Here is a 14,691-nt window from a genome sequence, read left to right as displayed (position 1 = left end):
TGCCCATCTGCAGCCCCACCATTGCCATGAAAGCAGCACCCCCCATTGCCAGGAATGCAGCGCCCACTATTGATAGGAATGCAGCACCCACCATTGCTAGGAATGCAGCACCCAGTATTGCCAGAAATGCAGCACTCAGTATTGTCAGGAATACAACACCCAGATTGGCCCGGAATACAGCCCCCATCATTGTCTGGAATGCAACCCCCACCATTTCCAGGAATGCAGCACCCAGTATTACCAAAATTGCAGCACCCAGTATTGCCAGGAATACAGCCCCCCATCATTGCCAGGAATGCAGCCCCCATCATTGCCAGGAAAGCAGCACCCACCATTGCCAGGAACGCATCACCCAGTATTGCCAGGAATGCAGCACCCACCATTGCTAGGAATGCAGCACCCACCATTGCCAAGAATGCAGCACCCAGCATTGCAAGTATTTCCAGGAATGCAGCACCCATTGCCAGGAATTCAGCATCCAGTATTGCCAGGAATGCAGCACCCAGTATTGCCAGGAATGCAGACTCATCATTGCATCAGTGCAGCCTGATTGATACCCATCCATCTGCAGCCTCGGAGGGGACAGGGAGGGGGCGGGACGAGTGCCAAAAGATTAGATAAAGGAGAAACTCCTGTTTTCTCAGCGGCCTCTTTAATAGAAAGTCCTGCCTCCTTTGATGGACAGAACGTCTTCCAATGGCAGCACAGGAGATGGGACTTACAGAGGCTGCAATGTAAACAGGAAATGCTCCTGTGTGTATGGCGCTGGGAGATCGTTGGGGGCAACAAAAGATATATATGTCCAGATAACCAGGCGGGCCGTTCATAACCGGAACGCGGGCCAGACTTTGGACATGCCTGTTCTAGGGCCTCTTCTAAAAAAATATATAGGGTTGATCTACTGAAGGGAAAAAGACTGTGCACTTTGTAGTTTCTCCAGAGCTTAGCAAATGTGCAGAAATTCTGTTGACTTCCATCATCCAATCATGTGCAAGCAAAAATGCTGTTTTTTTTTTCCCCTTGCATTTGATTGGGTATTCTTTGTGAAAGTGAAGCTTTATCTAATTTACAAAACTCTGGAGCAACTGCACTTACAAACGGCAACTGCTTTAATAAATCATGTGTTGGGGTTCTAAGTAATATTCTATTATTATTCTAGAACTTTAAAATTATCTTCAAAAACTCAGTGGCTCTAAGGCTGGCCATAAATAGAAATGAGACAAACTACCGGGCTTTGGCTTGATCAGGGCTCAGCAAACTTCAAAGGCATTTGAATGCAAAACCTGAACCCCATTTAAGACAAATAAAAAAATGCAACAATAGAAATATCCAAATAATATGCCTAGGGGGTACCCTAATCCTGCCTGTTAAGGGGCGCATCTGTGTAATGTTCAGAATGCGCAACAGCAGCATTTGCAAAGAAAAAAACAATGTTTAAAATTTTATTGCCAGCTTAATTTTTTAAAAGAAAATATAACAGCACACACACCTCTCCAAGGGTCTGATATGTATTTTGAGGGGACCTTGGGAGGGGCCTGTGCGCTATTTGTTTTTCTTTTGAAATTAAATTTTTCCCATAGCAAATCCCTACAGCAAGAATGAAAAAAAAAACTACCATTTGAGTCATGTATGGATTTAAGGGGGTACTTAATGCAACAAAAAAAAGTGTTAAGTCCCCCAGAAAAACTGGTATGGATTTTAAGGGGGATCTCCACGCAAAAAAAAAAAATGAGGTTCCCCCAAAAATCCATACCAGACCCTTAATCCGAGCATGCACTCTGTGGAGTTAGAAAAGGGGGAGATGAGTGTGTGGCCTTCCCCCCAACCATACCTGTCCACCTGCTGTCAACATGGGCAAGGTGCTTTGCCAGAGGGTCCTCCCAAAGGCTGGTGGCTGCAGGGATCTGCATGCAAGGGGCTTATTGTATACTGGAAACCACCTTTAACAATAAGTCCTCCCCCCTATCTGACAAAAAAAGAAGACATACTCAAGTGTTTGCAAAGTCCTTCATTTAAGAAAAGATCCTCAAAAAATGTCCCTCGTAAATCCCTCAACAAATCCTGATGCCTGTGTCACGTCACATTCGGCTACCCATCACATTTTGCTACCTGCTCGAGTGAGCATGCACGACGCCATATGCATTCCAACACTATTGTAAGACACCACTTTGCCACAGGGCCCCTCGCGGGCTCGCTTCGCTCGCCACACTTCGGGCACAGCCTCGCTTCGCTCTGCATAATTATAAACTGACTCTATCTCACTAGGATGGTGGGGCTTGAACCTGGACTTAGGGGTGTGGCCACAAAATTCTGCGCATATGGCGGCATCGCGCATGCGCAGTCCAGCGAGTAGCCAGATGTGATGGGTCGCATATGTGACGAAACACCTGCTGGCTTGCTGAAAAAAATCTGATGACCTGGTGTAGTTGACTGATCCTGACACTACACGTAGCTGAGTGATAGCTCCCCATGGTATCATCAGTTATATAAGGGAAGGGGCAGGGAAAATGTTAATAGCATTGCCCAAATATGGATATGTGGTATATATAGGCATTGGTGTTCCCCCTTCAGTTCATGCCCATTTATATATACGTGGCTGGAGATTCACAGCCACGTAATGGTCTGGGTGACATCAGTGGTTGGTATGGATGCGGCAGGAGTAAGCAACCGCTGCTTCCTTAGCAACCACTGACAGCTGGAAGTTGACTAAAGCTGACCATACACAACCTGAATGTATAATCTCCTTTACATCTACTGTCAACGATGTAGTGCAAGGGCTTACCTAATTCGATACAAAATAAATAGATTATGTCGATTTTCCCACCTATTAGCAGTTTATTCTCTTACTGTACAGAGTCTGTGCAATCAGATAGAATTACACATGAACAGTCTAGTGGTTGCCACATGCTTTGATCTTATTATCTGAACGATGTGCGATTCGATCAAAATGATTAACCACTTCAGCCCTGGAACATTTGGCTGCTCAATGACCAGAGCATTTTTTGCAATACGACAAAAACAAAATTGATGTCCTTTTTTCCCACAAATAGAGCTTTCTTTTGGTGGTATTTGATGATCTCAGTGTTTATTATTTATTTTTTTCCACTATAAACAAAAAAAGAGAGTCAATTTTGAAAAAAACACAATATTTTGTACTTTTTGCTACAATAAATACCCCCAATTTTTTAAAAAATATATCATTTTTTTTCTCAGTTTAGGCCGATATATATTCTTCTACATATTTTTGGTAATAAAAATCGCAAAAAGTGTATATTGACTGGTTTGCGCAAAAGTTTGCGCGCGCCTGCTATCCCACTTAAAGTAGCCAACGTATAGCTACGACTGCTCTTGAGAACGTGCCGAGCTGCCGCAGTATAATGATGGCAGCTGGTCGTCAAGTGGTTAAAGGGTAACTCTACTTTCGTGGGGAAAAAAATAGCAAATAAAGAAAAAATAATATAGGGTAAGCGTATACAATTACAACACAAGTGACATTGAATATTATTAAAAATTATCTTTCCTTTTCAATCTGCAGCCGCTGTCATTTTCTGAGAATGCATTGCAATATGGCTACCTGGAGGTGTTCTGTACACATAAAGTGTACTGACCACCCCCCAGAAACATAATTTGCTGCTTGTGTGATTGCTCACTGATTTTTCCCAGAAGTCTGCCTAAAATACAAATCAGATTTCAGGCATCCCCTGCAACAAAAATTTCATTTTTGATGAGCTACTCCCAGTAGGAACACATCTAAAGGGATGCAGGCCCAGAAGATGTCATCATTAGTGCCCTGCAGGTGCACACCTGATAGATAAATATGAAACCACTCCTATTAGACCCACTCAGTACAGATTTCTTCAAGGATTTCTTCAGACTAACAAAAGTTAGGAATCTGCAACAACATTTGTTAAAATCCTTGCAATGCACATTGATCACCCAGAGGGTAATGTTTTTTTCTCAACAAAAGTGGAGTTATGCTTTAAATCTACAAGCGATGAAATATACATAACTTCCCTTCTGTATGATTGAAAGTGGTTGTAAAGTCTCGAGATTTATGACCTTAATGCAATAAGGTGAAAAATCTTCTGTGCTGCAGCTCCTCCCAGGCGCCCCCCCCCCCCCCCCCCCCCCCCGTTTTTCTAACCTGAGCCTGATTAGATCCAGTGATGTGCACGAGCACAGTTGCTCCAGCCCCTGTCTCTTTCCTCTTTGGACAGATTGATAGCAGCAGTAGTAGAGGGAAAATCTTCCAATGGGTACACTAGTTCTGGTGATCTGGGGGTCCCCAAGGGATTCCCTTAATTTCCAGGGATTTCTTCTCACTTCCTATTTGGCTATGGGAAAGGAAGTGAAGGCAAATCTCTGCAATTGGACGTGAAAAAAATGACGAAAAAAATAAATCTGACAGGGGTTATAACCCTCCTTTACACTATCCAAAAAACTAAAAAAAATGTTGCCTATAATTCTACACCAGAATCGCACAGGGAGGCAGTGCGAGTTCCTGTGCAATTTCTGTGTGTTCCCCTGCAGTGAGATTTTCATCCCATTCATTTGAAAGAAGTGAAATTGCAGACATCCCGGGTATGATAAAGTTTGAAAAATGAAATCATAAATTATAATATAATAAATAACTATAATTAATTATACCAAATAATAATATAACAATAATAAAAATTATTCAATAATGTAATCAAATCAAAAACACTGAAATTTGCTCAGTTGCAGAATTGTCACTGTCATTACTTTTCAGTATTTGATGACGGATCTCTCCACAAATCGCTATCGCTCAATTCTGCGAGTGATTCTAATTTATTATCGCTATTTTCTAGCTGGTCTAAAATCATTTTTGATGTAAAGGGACAGTTTTGGTTGCTATGGACAATCTCCAGTTTCCAGGCAGAAAGAACAGTTTTTATATTATAAAGCTGAATGCGGGGCACTGGACAGAACACTAGGGACAAAGGGGATGTGAAATTATTACATACAGCAATGTAATCTGTAAGATTACATTATACTGTATGTAATGTGTGTGTTTAACTTTTTGAATTTTGCGCGGATCTCCGTCCCCGTGCGTCGCAACGCTCGCAGGGAACAGAGATTGGCTCCGTGATGAATCGAGCGGAGGACGAGCCGCTCGTACAGCGGGGGGACATCGCTGGATCCAAGGGAGAAGGTAAGTAAACCTCCTCCTGGATTCAGCGATGCGGTCCCGAGTCTGGCTCAGGATTACCGCTTTTGGTATAAAACTTCCACCCCGAGCCAGACTCGGGAATACCGCCAGGGGGCTTAATGCTTAAAACGCACCGCATTCCCCACACCACATTCTGATGTGAACCGTCCATTCATTTCTTCAGCAAATCTTACAAAGTCTTACATCGTTACATAGTTAGTCAGGTTGAAAAAAAGACCCAAGTCAATCTTGTTCAACCTATAAAAGGGAAAAAAAAATACAATCCCATATACACAATTCTATACTCACAGTTGATCCAGAGGAAAGTGAAAAACCCCAGCAAAGCATCATGCAATTTGCTCCAACAGGGGAATAAATTCCTTCCTGACCCTCCGAGAGGCAATCGGATATTCCCCTGGATCAACTTTACCTATAAATGTCAGTACCCAGTTATATTATGTACATTTAGGAAAGAATCCAGACCTTTTCTTAAAGCAATCTACTGAGCTGGCCAGAACCACCTTTGGAGGGAGTCTATTCCACATTTTCACAGCTCTTACTGTGAAGAAACCTTTCCATATTTGGAGATGAAACCTCTTTTCCTCCAGAAGTAAAGAGTGCCCCCTTGTCCTCTGTGATGACCTTAAAGTGAATAATTCATCACCAAGTTTACTATATGGACCACTTATGCATTTATACATGGTGATCATATCCCCACCTTAATCTATTCTTCTCATTGAATAGTCTTTACTAAAATGGCTGTAAAGAGCTGTGATCTTCCAAGTGCTGCTTGGCATGTCACCATTCACAGAGCGCCTTTTATTTATTTATTTTTTCAATCAAAACAAGACATTCTCTAATTGGTTAAAGTGGAGATGGTGACATCATCTGCCCCTCCTCTCCATCTCATCCAACCAGTTTATTGTCTACAATTATCCCTATTTTATTAAGTGGTGTTCCACAGGAATGGCTCAGCTCTGCCCCCTCCCTCCTGTCAGTCATCTGGGACATGTGACAGGTCCCAGATGACTGCGCGGCCAATCACGACACGTAGCGCCGCTCGCGCATGCACAGTGGGTGCCTGGCTGTGAAGCCACAGCTGGGTGCCCACAGTTGCAATGCCGGCGCCGGCGAGCGGAGGAGGTGGGACGAGCGGGGCTTCGATCCCCCGCATCGCTGGACCCTGGGACAGGTAAGTGTCCGATTATTAAAAGTCAGCAGCTGCAGTATTTGTAGCTGCTGACTTTTAATTTTTTTTTATTTTATGGAAACTTTTATGGAAACTCCTCTTTAAGGTGCCCATATAGCGCTGTCAATGTATTCAGCACTCCACATGTACATCGCACACTCACATCGGTCCCTACCACCAGTTTTAGTAAATCCCCGCCCCCACACCTCTCCTGAAAATTCCAGCTCTTAAACTGTCACCTTGATCCAGTGGCCTCTTTACTTCTTTACATACTTTCTCCAGATTAGTGATTTCCAAAAACATGGAAGCCAGAGGCAGCCAGGCAGCTAGCATTTTTAGAAGGAGTTCAGCAATTACTAACAACACATATTTTTTAGTATGGGTTTCCTTTAAAACAAGTTGATTCATTACTCAGCCTTAGTCCATGCAGTATACTTTGCCAGTAGCCAGCTGACAGTAGGGGTCATTTTTATGTCTCATATAATGAATTCCTGTGTCATATGTTCTGTGTCCAATAACTGTTCATTATTACACAGTAGAGGAAGGTTTCACAGTATCCAGATAATACATAGTCCCTACAAGTCATGAATTAACTATTATCTTTTACTACACAAGACCTGCCAGTGTGCAATGATGGAAATAGTCAATGAAGAAACCTTCTGGCTCTTCTACTCCCTGCTGTGACTACAAAGTGCTCCACACCAGGATAGGGACCTCTTATGGGAGATGTGCGCACCTTCTGATGGGAAGATACGGACAATAAAAGGGTCACATTTGGCTTTATTGATCTGATATCTGCACATGCATTTATCTTCATAAAAAAAGCCTGGATAGAAGATAAATAGAGAAATAGATAGATAAACAAAGAGCACATATTGTAGATGTAGATAGATAGAAAGATAGATAGTACATAGAGATAGATAGATAGATAGATAGATAGATAGATAGATAGATAGATAGATAGATAGATAGATAGATAGATAGATAGATAGATAGATAGATAGATAGATAGATAGATACTTAGATAGATAGATAGATAGATAGATAGATAGATAGATAGATAGATAGATAGATAGATAGATAGATAGATAGATAGATAGATAGATAGATAGATAGATAGATAGATACTTAGATAGATAGATAGATAGATACTTAGATAGATAGATAGATAGATACATAGATAGATAGATAGATAGATAGATAGATAGATAGATAGATAGATAGATAGATAGATAGATAGATAGATAGATAGATAGATAGATAGATAGATAGATAGATAGAGATAAACAGAGAGTACATAGATATAGATAGATAGATAGATAGATAGATAGATAGATAGATAGATAGATAGATAGATAGATAGATAGATAGATAGATAGATAGTGCATAGAGATAGATAGATAGATAGATAGATAGATAGATAGATAGATAGATAGATAGATAGATAGATAGATAGATAGATAGAGATAAACAGAGAGTACATAGATATAGATAGATAGATAGATAGATAGATAGATAGATAGATAGATAGATAGATAGATAGATAGATAGATAAAGAGCACATATTGTAGATGTAGATAGATAGAAAGATAGATAGATAGATAGATAGATAGATAGATAGATAGATAGATAGACAAAGAGCACATACTGTAGATGCAGAGTAGATAGATAGACAGATAGATAAACAGAGAATAGATAGATAGATAGATAGATAGTACATAGAGATAGATAGATAGATAGATAGATAGATAGATAGATAGATAGATAGATAGATAGATAGATAGATAGATAGATAGATAGATACTTAGATAGATAGATAGATAGATACTTAGATAGATAGATAGATAGATAGATAGATAGATAGATAGATAGATAGATAGATAGATAGATAGATAGATAGATAGATAGATACTTAGATAGATAGATAGATAGATACTTAGATAGATAGATAGATAGATAGATAGATAGATAGATAGATAGATAGAGATAAACAGAGAGTACATAGATATAGATAGATAGATAGATAGATAGATAGATAGATAGATAGATAGATAGATAGATAAAGAGCACATATTGTAGATGTAGATAGATAGATAGATAGATAGATAGATAGATAGATAGACAAAGAGCACATACTGTAGATGCAGAGTAGATAGATAGACAGATAGATAAACAGAGAATAGATAGATAGATAGATAGATAGATAGATAGATAGATAGATAGATAGATAGATAGATAGATAAAGAGCACATACTGTAGAGATAGATAGATAGATAGATAGATAGATAGATAGATAGATAGATAGATAGATAGATAGATAGATAGATATGGATAAATAAACAGATAGACAGATAGATAGATAGATGTAAATAGATAACTAACTTGAAAGATAGAACTAGAAAATATAGATAGGCATGGAGGGATAGACAGCTAGGAATGCATAGACAGGTAGATATGAATAAATGGACTGATGAATAGATAGATAGATAGATAGATAGATAGATAGATAGATAGATAGATAGATAGATAGATAGATAGATAGATAGATATGGATGATTAGGTAAATAGAGACATAGAAAATGTAGACAAGCCATAAGATTTCATATGTATGCAAAAGATAATCAACACTTGTATATGAGTTCAGCTGAAAAGTTTGTTTAGAGTTAGTCCTCTAGTATGAATAGGTACAGGTCCTCTTTGTAGTCCTCCTGGACCAGTCCTTATTCCAGAGAAGGCTCATTCTGCTAGGACTATGTTTTCCTTCACCCTCCCCTCTCCCAAGCTTTGGAACTTTGGCACAAAACAGTGAATCCAATTATTGCTAATCTGTATTTGTTAATGTATGGCTGTAAAATGCGGACATGTTTCAGATTACACATGTAGCATTTTTATAAATACTTTAATGCTTCCAGTGGAAGTGATACATGAATTGCAGCCTATAGCAGACTGACAATCCACTGTCTGCATACAGTATGGTAATTGTTTTAGGTTAATAATTGCTGCTATATGTCTGGCCAAGTGATATCTTCTAAGTCCCTGCACTTCTACAAGCTGGATGTGTGCAATCATTAATCCGGGGATTTGTGGTGTATATTAGCCAAGACATTATTTTATGTCTGTGAATTTAAAAAGTCTTTGGGGGGAAAACCCTACCAGACCCTGATTGTATATAGACTTGTCTGATGTCTGGATATGGCTCTGATCTCCAAAGAAGTAGTGTGGTTGATTTACTTAAGACAACCAGGCGGTACACAATGAAAGTTGCCCTTTTAAAGGGATATTTAAAGGGATATTTTCCCAGAGTTTAGCAAAATAGTGAAATTTCACTTTGTACAGACTACCCAATCATAAGTGCAAGAAACAGCATTTTGGCTTGGACGTAATTGGGTGATGAAAGTCAGCAGAGCTCCACCTCCACCCCATTCAGAAGAAACTCTTCTTTGCCAAGTGAACAGTATTTGTCTTTAGTAAGCCAAACCCAGTGACTCTAATATAAGGAAGCCCAGACTGGTTAACTATACTACATTACATGCTATTATAAAAGCTATGCGCAAATTGTATATTGGGGGCAGGGTTGTCAACCGTCTGTAAATTTACTGACAGTTTGTAAACAAATCTGTTATTTTCACAACTGTCTGTTAATATCAGGGGCTAACAATTTGATGACCAGGCCATTTTTTTCGATACTGTACTGCGTTACTTTAACTGACAATTGTGCAGGCGTATGATGCTGTACCCAAATGAAATGAATGTCCTTTTTTTCCCCACAAATAGAGCTTTCTTTTGGTGATATTTGATCATCTACTATTTTTTTTTTACTTTTTGCTATAATACATATCCAAAAAAATAAATAAATTAATAAAAACTAATTTATTCATCAGTTTAGGCCAATATGTATTCTTCTATACATTTTTGGTAAAAAAAAAAAAAAAAAAAATCACAATAAGTGTATATTGATTGGTTTGCACAAAAGTTAAAGCGTCTACAAAATAGGGGATAGGTTTATGGCATTTTTATTATTTATTTTTTCACTAGTAATCAGTGGCGGCCCATCCATAGGCCCCCCCTAAGCTTTTGGCAAAAAAAGAAAGTCACTTTAAGAGTGACCAGGCACCGGACACACGGCGGCCTATGGGAAGGTTTTCTAGCTTGCAATCAGCTGATTGCAAGCTGGGAAGCTGATTTGCCCGTGGGCAGGGCACAAGCAATGCGCCTGCAAACACTCCCACTTTCCAATGATATGTCCCTTGCTCTTATCCATTTTTTTCATTGGCCGGGACTGGGGGGCAACAGGGCGGTGCTTTTTCAGTACTGCAGCATCAATTCCAGTTTCTCTGGAGTCGGAGTGGAGTGCGGACACTGAGACTACTTTACTGCAACCTGGAACCCTGTAATGTGAGGCAGGGAGTGGATCACAGATGCGGCGGGTGGGTGCAGAGCTGAGCCCAAGTGCATACCAGAGCAGAAGGTGGATTGGAGGTGATCTCTCTCACTATAAATGACAGAGGACTTTTGCTGTTTTCAATGGCATGTCTCTCCCTCCCGGCAACATGCTTCCCAACCCCTGAGTCCTCTGACTCCTCTGCAGGGTGGCTACAGAGTAACTGCTCCACCCGGTTTGTAGTGTGTCCTGCTATGAGCCTGGCTACCCCTGCCCCCATCTCTGTTTACTTTTCTCAGCTGTTGCAGAGCTTCATGGAGGTGGGAGGGTGGAGCTGCTGAGTGTTGTGGTGCAGGACAGTGACTGGCAGCTGTGGGGTTCCCAAACCCTAAATTCCCCCCCTTCCTGCATCCTAAAATGTCCCCCCTGCCTCACCACCCTAAACCCCCCCCCCCCCCTCCCTGCCTCTCCATCCTAAACAAACCCCCTCCCTGCTTCTCTACCCTAAACAATAACCCCCCTTCCTGCCTCTCCATGCTCAACAAAACCCCCTCCCTGCCTCTCTACCCTAAACAATAACCCCCTCCCTGCCTTTCCACCCTAAACAATAACCCCCCTTCCTGCCTCTCTGACCTAAACAAATAAAACAATGAACCTATGTGTTTAATGATGGGGTTAGTATGGGGGGGTCCTGTGTACAATGGGGGGTAGTGTTGAGGAAGGGGTCCTGTGTAATGATAGATAGAGGGATGGTGGTAAGGGGGATTTGTTTTGTTTAACCATACTCCTTAAGCCCCTTCCACTGTTAACAGTCTGACCACACCCACTTTTTGGCGTGACGCGCGGCATGCTTACATCAGCCTCAACTGTCCCTCATTCTAAAGTTGGGAGGTATGTGCTCTGTCCTGTGATGCTGGGGCTGTATACTCTGTCCTGTGATGCTGGAGCTGTGTACTCTGTCCTGTGATTCTGAGCTGTATACTCTGTCCCGTGATGCTGGGGCTGTATACTCTGTCCTGTGATTCTAAGCTGTATACTCTGTCCTGTGATGCTGGGGCTGTATATGCTCTCCTTTGATGCTGAGTTGTATACTCTGTCCTGTGATGCTGAACTGTATTTTCTGTCCTGTAATGCTGAGCTATATACTCCTGACACTATGGGTGAAAGCAAGTGGAATACAGGGAATGGAGTAGTTGGATTCTATAAGGGGTAGAGCTAAAATATGCACTGATCACTGTATAAATGACACTGACAGGGAAGGGATTAATACTAGGGGGTGATCAAGTGTGTCCTAGGGAGGTGCTTTCTAACTGTTAGGAAAATGGACTCACTGTAAATACAGAAAGATCACTGTTATTGATCACTAGGAAAAGACAATCTCTCTGTACTCCCCTGTGAGGGGATCTGCTTTGTTTGCACTGGCAGATCCCCATTCTGCCTCTCTGAGGAGTGATCGTGGGTAGCCAGTAGACATCCCAGTCGCTGGACCCACGCATCAGCTCCCCCAGTGCCTCGTGCATGAAATTACATATGTATACGTCGTTTTACACAATAGGGCTGCCCCGCTGCAGTATATATACAGTGGGCGGTCCTTAAGTGGTTAAAATATGTCTGTAATCATCCTAATGTGCATGGATACCATTGAGCTGCTTCTACAGGCAGAACACAAAACTCCTGTAGAAGTAGCAATTTTTAAGCCAGTGTGCATGGAAGGCCCCACTCACACCTCAGCATTTTGTTGCTTAAGGCTAAGCTCCAAAATGCTGGAGGAGAAAAAATCTATTATTCTCTGTGGAAATGGTTCACATCTCCACTCCAAGTCGCCTGAAGTTCAAAAAATGTTCTGGAGTTTTTTTTTTGTAGCTTGAATCAGGCAGAAAAAGCTGAAATACCTAGCAACAAATGATGCAACAGATTATAGTTTTCTTTATTGGCTAATAAAAAAATGCCAAAGCTCAAAAATACGCACAAGCTGCACATAAAAATGGGCCAAAGTCGAAAAAGAAACACCAGAAAAATGCGTAAAATTGCTACGCTCACGCTCCCTTTGCTCTGCTTATATCTGTTGGGCAGGAGCAAAAGAAGGGGAAAAAAAAGTAGCTGTTCATCCAACCAGAATTCTTGTTATCTGACAACTTCCTGATCTCTCTGCTTCTGGACTGTTGTCAGTTAGCATTTCCTGCTATCTCTGTGGACTACAAAACACCTCCCTCTGTTATAGAGAGGGAGAGTGAAGTGGTATATAGGGAAAAAGGGGGGTTAGAAGACAAGAATTCAAGTTTATACGGATGTGGCTTTAAGAGTGTTATTTCAATTTTTGAAGTGGTATATAGTCCTAACACACTCCCTGTTCTAGGGTCACAGTCCTGCTCAGTACAGTTGTTGTCACCCTAGGACAAGAAGTATGTTAATATTAGGTGTGGAAAAAAACGAAAGCAGCCAACACATCTATAAGTTGTATATTATTTTTTGTTCTTGGGTATAGATATACTTTAAAGCTGAGTTCTGCCCCAAAAAAAATTAAAAATAAAAGTCAGCAGCTACAAATACTGCAGCTGCTGACTTTCAAAATAAGGACACTTACCTGTCCAGGGTGCCCACAATGTCCTTACGCAAAGCGAACCAGTCCCTCGGCTCATGGGTGGAGGCACTAGCATCTTCAGTAAGGGAACTAGGAAGTGAAGCCTTGTGGCTTCATAGCCTGGTTCCTACTGTGCATGCGCAAGTCACACTGTTGTGCATCCTGACTGGTCCCTGCTGTCTTCTGGGACCTGTGTGTCACCCAAAAGACAGCAGGGGACAGAGGAGGGGATGGACATGGCGTAGATCGCTTTGGAATCTGCGGCGATCTCTCACCGGAAGTGGGAGCAAATACCTATATTTGACAAAGTATCTGCTCCCCAAATGTGACACAGAGGGGGGGGGACCAGATAAGCGGAAGTTCCTTTTTTGGGTGGAACTCTGCTTTAAGTAATGGAGAGTTTTAACATCACCCAATAAAACAAAGCTCTCTTTACTTTAGCATTCAGCCATTAATGCAATAGCCTGTTTTTTTTTTTTTTTATCCTCCTACTCATCATCATTGGGTATTTAAAGTTAACATAGCTTTACTTGCTAAGTGAACATTCTCTATACAAGCTCTATGCATCAATAGACTCATTGGAAACAATGTGCTACCTATATGAAATACATCTTATCCCAATGGTTGTTAAAAGATAGGAACTGCTATTGCATTGAGCCAGTGAGATCTCCCTCTAGTGGCTAATGTATAAATCTTGATTATAAATATATACACAAATATTTAAGTTTAGGCAGACGCTGCAATAATCATATGGTCCAATTAAAAATCCCCCTTTAATAATCCACATTTATGAGACTTGATTATCATATGTACCTCAGATGGCCCTTTAAAAAACTGCATAGGTGAGAGGGAGAAACGGAAGGAATACCTATACAGGCATACCCCACTTATAAGTACACAATGGGGTTTATTTACTAAAGCTGGAAAGTGCAAAATCAGGCTCACTTCTGCATAGAATCTTAACCCCAGATTGTTCAATTAAGCTTTGGTAATAAAAAAAGGAAGCTCAGTGGTTTCTATGCAGAAGTGGGCCTGATTTTGCACTTTCCAGCTTTAGTAAATAAACCCCATTGTGTACATAAAAGTAGAGTATGCCTGTACATATATATATATATATATATATACACACCTAAATATATTATTTATAGTCATATGTAAAATATGTATATCATTACTGTTGTGCCCACATTGCATTTGCAAGCCACTCAGAGTATACAATATATGGTATTTATTTGAATGCCAGTTTAATTCATACCATGTGAATTACCTCTCTTATGTATTCCTCCAATCACCCAGTGCAGAGTCTCCGTCTTCACCTGACAACACCTGTGTAAGTAATTAAAGATAAGAGGCACACATTAATAATGGCC

At 40.7% G+C, this 14,691-nt stretch overlaps 1 long non-coding RNA gene across 1 annotated transcript in view; it reads right to left on the bottom strand.

Annotated features, from left to right (window-relative positions):
- The window catches only part of LOC143930760 (uncharacterized), a 102,704-nt gene that overhangs the window by 84,080 nt on the left and 3,933 nt on the right, over positions 1 to 14,691 (bottom strand). The window contains exon 2 of the long non-coding RNA XR_013262824.1: positions 14,589 to 14,647. This is a non-coding gene — a long non-coding RNA (uncharacterized LOC143930760). The remainder of the gene's footprint in view (positions 1 to 14,588; positions 14,648 to 14,691) is intronic.

This window comes from Lithobates pipiens, unplaced genomic scaffold, assembly GCF_037356315.1.
Source record: "Lithobates pipiens isolate NorthernLeopardFrog02 unplaced genomic scaffold, aLitPip1_a1.2 Scaffold_25, whole genome shotgun sequence".
Taxonomy (NCBI): Eukaryota; Metazoa; Chordata; class Amphibia; order Anura; family Ranidae; genus Lithobates; species Lithobates pipiens.
Note: the sequence above shows the minus strand (reverse complement) of the source record. Positions and strands in the feature narration are given on the sequence as shown.